Source organism: Colossoma macropomum, unplaced genomic scaffold, assembly GCF_904425465.1.
Source record: "Colossoma macropomum unplaced genomic scaffold, Colossoma_macropomum, whole genome shotgun sequence".
Taxonomy (NCBI): Eukaryota; Metazoa; Chordata; class Actinopteri; order Characiformes; family Serrasalmidae; genus Colossoma; species Colossoma macropomum.
The window spans coordinates 1-5,483 of record NW_023495954.1 but is presented as its reverse complement, the minus strand read 5'-3'; the positions used below and the strand labels follow the sequence as shown (position 1 = coordinate 5,483).

The following is a 5,483-nucleotide window of genomic DNA, read 5'->3' as shown; positions in this document are numbered from 1 at the left end:
TGAGACATGAAAGTTAACGTCTTAAGACAAAGAAGTAATTATTTTGTGTGTCTTGAAGACGAGGCATGACTTAAGACATCACTTTGTCTTAAGACATAGAGATGTTGTGTCTTAAGACAGTTCAGTTGAGTCCAAAGTGTGGTCCATTACAAAAAGTCCTGTGGTATGAGTGTGGTATTCCTGTGGTACTGCCAAACTGAAAATTACTACTGAGGATTACCAGGATTACCACAGCACTGCCCAATGTACAATATAATGAGAATATAACAAGTAGGTCCTCAAGAAACAGCCTGCTGTAATCTTATGGTTTTTGTGTGATATTACTAAAAGAACACTCACTAAGGTTTTACTTGCTGTACTTTTGTGATTCTTTTTTATTGTATGTTTTGTTTTTTGATTATTGCAGAAATGTTTTACAGTAGCAAAACAGCAAAAGAAAAAATCAATTCTTAAACCATTTACCTTACCTTAAAATGTTTAAACTCGTTTCCTTATACCATTGAAGTTCATGGTAGAATAACTTTTAATTTATCTCCATTGGTAAAAAAAAACAACTTTGAACTAATAGGAAGTAAATGTACTTAACAGCTAACCTGGGTACTTTAGAGATCACATACAACCAAAACCTAATGCAGAAAAAGCCCTTGGTTCACTCTCTTCAACATCTACACTTCTGTTTATTTTCTTAAGCAGATCAGGGCTGCCCACAGTTAGACCATTAGGAGTTTTAATTTGGCCCAACAGAAAGAGAGAACAAACTTTTTAATATACTATGTATAACTTTCAAAATGATTATCTCCAGGTATTTGGAAAACACGAACAATAATAAACAAATGTATTTGAGTAGTTATATAAAGATCTATATTGTTTCACCATGTAAAATTACATAATAAACAGATTTTTGTTTAAATGTCCAACTTCATACTTTGGCTTTAGTATATTAAGACATGGCCTCCAGTGATGCTGTATAATAATCCTGTACAGCTGTCTTATGTATTTCAAGAGTTTGCAGTTTTGTCTAGATTAATCTTGTCTAGATCAAAAACAAACAAACAAACAAACAAACAAAAACAAAACAGCACAGTTCATTCAGTACAGCAGAGGCGCGAACCAGAAAAAAAGCTCTATAGGAGGACAAACAAAAGACTGGCGGGAGTTTAGACCAATTAGAGCGCGAGACTCCGCCGCTTGGACGTTCGGTTTTGAAGCGCGAGCGCTCTCCGCCGTTCCTCCGTTTAAAGCCAAGCGCGACCGTTACAGCCGTTTACAGTGAGCGAGTCTCTCAGGTCGCTAACGCGGGCAGTTTATCGAGTTTGTTCAGCGAGTGTTAAACCTGATAAGACTCTCTAACACTCCTTACTAAGACAGCGCCGCCTGCCGGGTGACGCTTTCAGCTCCCAGAAACGAGGATTTTCAGCTGCGTAGCTGACTGAGGTTAACTGACTGGACCGAGTGGAGCGGCGACTGGAGTCACGACTGAAACGGTCAGAGTCTGCTTTTAAAAGGTGAGTAGTGACCGAATGAGATGAGCAGCCTCACTAACGGTCAGCTGGAGTATTTCTGTATTTCTGGGTCGATCTGCCGAGTGAAGACACCAGCGGTAGGTTAGCGTATAGTTAGCTAGCTAGCGGCTAAGCAGCTTGTCAGCTGTCTCTACCAGCAGCGCACTGTAAACACAGTGACCGCCCAGCTTCAGCTCTGCACAGCTGTCTCAACCAGCAGTGCAGCCATGGACGCTCATAAGGTTTGGAGGATGGGCAGGTGAGATGTTATGCTAGTGTGCAGCAGAATCAGTCAGGTGAAGCATTTAGGTTGCTGGAACAAATGAAAGGCTGCCTCAGAATTAAATCTAAGACTGATCACAGTGCAGCAGGGTCAGCACACTGAACAATACAACAATGAAACTGAACACAGTCCGTCAGTCTGTGTAGTTCAGAGAGGGGAGTAATAATCTTAATTTGCTCAGTTACATTTACTCCAGTAACGTCTTGGTGGATTTGTACTTTCCAGAGTATTTTTAAAATGTATTATTTGTGCTTTAGATTAATAATCTACGTTTTACTCGGCTACATTTATTAGTAATATATAATGACCCGTTTGTTTTGTGTTTAAGTTCATTGTTATGCTTTGCTGTTATTATTGTTTTGCTGCATTTACCTCATGCGTCTGTTTTGTTTTAGATGTTTCTCATCAGAAATCATCTGAAGCTGAGCAACTGGTGAGACTCAAGTCTTATTTTTTAAATAAAACTATATGAATGTCAGACAGATGTTTAGATTTGGTGGGTATTTCAAACAAATATATTTCATGAAGTATTTATTGTAATACAGAAGAGCAGAATGTTTAGGTAAAGCCGGGTTACAGTACTCAAATATCTGCGCTTTATTCGTTCAATTTATTAATATGTTACTTGCCACTACAGCTGTGTTCAAAATATCGATATGGCAATATCACCAACACTGTATCAATATTTATGAATTTACTTCTTCACAGTGCTTTAATGTGTAATACTGCAAGTCTCAGAGCCCTACAATTTATAGAATACAGCATGTGGTAAACATGATCTAATAGAGTTTAGCTCTTATTAATAATCATTTCATGTAATAATTCTCTGTGAGAGATTAGAGGCATTTTACTCTTCAGACGTCTGGTTCTTGTCACTGCCACTGTGAACAACTCTGACTCTAAGTTTTTCCACAATGGAACATTTTGTATCAAACTACTTTTTTGCATCTTAATGATGAAATTGTGCCTAAAAATTGTGTAATTCTCCTTTAACACAGCTTTTAACAGATACAGATATCAGTACTAAGCTCACACCTGCCTCAACAGCAAATGATCATTTCTGTCACGTGTTGACTGAGGCATGTTAGAGGATGAAAACAATAGAATTGTGAATTATCTAATCAACTTTGTTGTTTTCAATCCTTCCAAAGGAACATCCTCTCTTTGGGCCTCATTCAGTACGGTGGCAGTCCATATCATTCTCAACACTCAACTGTGCTCTTACCCAAGTGGCCTCATCCTGGTGCTTCTTTCATTACACTGAACATCATTGTCTGAACATCAGCTATGTGTGTGAGCTGGGTGCCACGCTGGAGTTCATGCATAGGTATTATTTAAAGCCTTGTCACATTTCTTTGTGTACTAAATGTCAGAGTTGATTTTAGATGAGTAAAATTATGTATACTGTACATTATATTCTATTTATAAAGGGAATATATAATGCTTTCCCTTTTATTTAGTATGTTATGTAGCTTTTTGTGCGTGTAAGATACAAAGCTGAAAGTATATGCCAGAGGGAGAAACTCTCTCCCACAGAAACCACTTTTCTCAGCTGCCTGAGGGCTGGAGTTCCCCAGCCCTTTTGCTTTGTTACAAGATGATGTAATCCTTATTGCCCACCTACCAGCAAGCTTGGCATGCCCTCACACAACGCAACGCATCTACCGGAGGCTGTGCATTGGTGGAACCACTCTGGCGCTTGATCAGTCAGAGCCAAGTGAGCGAGCTAACTAATCTGAGCGTACTGGGCTCATCAGGAAGGAGGGGCTTAAAGACACAGGAGCTCTAACAGAGCGTTTCAGACAGAGGGTGAGTAGAGATTTACAGTATGAGAAAAATAATGTGTTTCTGGAACACCGAAGCACGTAAATGTATTATAGTCCACCCCAAAAATAAATTTATGAACATTGGAAATTAGCATAATAGGTCCCTTTAAATTCAGCCTGCTTGTGTATGCAGATCCAAAAGTAATTTCAAATTTATTGTCTTAAAATTGATTTTTTAACAGATACATTTTCCTCACATCTCTGACAAAGAAGACCAACACTGAGAAAAAACAGAGGAAGAAGTGATGGGCTGTGAATCTGACAGTTCTCTCACTCATCACGGATTTAACTCTAAAAGGAGAGATCGGTAACATTAGCAGTGTGATATCAGTAATGTTAGTGTTCAGGCATTATGGCATGGACATATGCACATTGAGTTATCTGTGTCCTGTTTCTTGTGTCCACGTATGTCCACATAAAATGTCCACAGCTTGGCTCTATTCCAGCTACCAGCACATCTGAGTCTGGTATTAATTGTTTGACAGCTGATCATTACCTGGCTCAAGTATGTTATGATTGCTGCTGGGGTTCAGACCTCTGTATTACTCTGTTGGTCAGTTTTTCTTTTTAGTCCATATGAATTCGTCTTAAAATTGTTTCCCATCATTTATAATTGTTCATAATACTATATTGCTAATAACTTTAGCCTAACTTATATACGGAGCAACAGCAGACCTTAAAATCAGTGTATTTATTGCAGTATGTTTCAAATTTCTACCCAAAGTCAGTTAACATGTTTTTCCCCATCTGTAGAACATATCAAGTGTGATGACGCTATTGTACTATGCATATACACAGTTGTAAAAACAATAAACAATAACTGTAATCTATATTTCTTGAAAGCTCTGTGGGTGCTTTTTCATGGGCTATGCTTTGGATTGCAGAGTAAATTACTTGAATGTAGAAGTATTCTGAATTTTTAACAGATTAACAAGGAAATACAAAATTGTAAAAAAGTACCCCTTTAAATTACATTACTGTAATTTATGCATACTTATTATTGTTCTTTGTTCTCCTTCTTATTATTATTTTAAAAGTTAATAAAACTATACCTGTAAAATAGTAATTGTAAAAAAATGTATCTTTAACACATTTTTAAAACATTAAGGTTTAATTACTATAAAAAGGTATTTAAAAGAACTGAATTAGATTTTTAAATTTTGCAGCAATGCTGTATTACAAAATAGTTGCATAAGAGTCTTCCCTCATACTACCACCATGTTTAAGGCATGGTCTGAACTCACAAATAAATTTTCACTGATTCCATAAACTTTTCTAATGCAACAGAAACATGTAAAGGCGAATTCCACATTTTTGTAAACTTGATTCTGTCATTGCGATGTAAACAAAGTGATTTAGTGGTTTCATATAAAATGGCTTATTGTAGAGAAAGTTACAGACTGGGAACCATGTGCCTATTATTATTATTATTATTATTATTACTTTTGTTGTTAAATTTGTTTGAAATGTATAAATGTAGTATGTACTAATGTATGTAATGTTTGTATGTTTATAAAATAATATACAATATATATATATATATGTATGTATTTTAAAATGTGATACCATTATGCATCCTACATAGAACAAAATTAAATAATGAAAAAAATGTAATTACTAGAATTTTTGCTATAAATAATGTTACATTTTAAAATTCCTTTAAAAATATTTAAAAGTAAAAGATTTATTTAAAAAAAAAATGTAGGTAAAATTTAAAAATACGTATTATACATCCTACATCTTGAGACATCTTGGGATGTTATTATTGCCAAGACATCTTAAGATCCGTGTCTATATACATGTCTTAAAGACACGTCTTAATTTCTTAAGACATGCCTCAAAATGTCCTAAGACGTCTTCATAGTGTGTCTT

At 35.9% G+C, this 5,483-nt stretch overlaps 2 long non-coding RNA genes across 2 annotated transcripts; both read left to right on the top strand.

Moving 5' to 3' along the window:
• The first annotated feature begins 1,338 nt into the window (after positions 1–1,338).
• Positions 1,339–3,106, top strand: LOC118803737. The gene is made up of 3 exons (XR_005006919.1): positions 1,339–1,505; positions 2,181–2,218; positions 2,937–3,106. It is a non-coding gene; the product is annotated as an uncharacterized LOC118803737 (long non-coding RNA).
• Positions 3,107–3,287: 181 nt separating this feature from the next.
• LOC118803738 lies at positions 3,288–4,443 on the top strand. Its single transcript, XR_005006920.1, has 2 exons — positions 3,288–3,594; positions 3,794–4,443. It is a non-coding gene; the product is annotated as an uncharacterized LOC118803738 (long non-coding RNA).
• Positions 4,444–5,483: the final 1,040 nt, after the last annotated feature.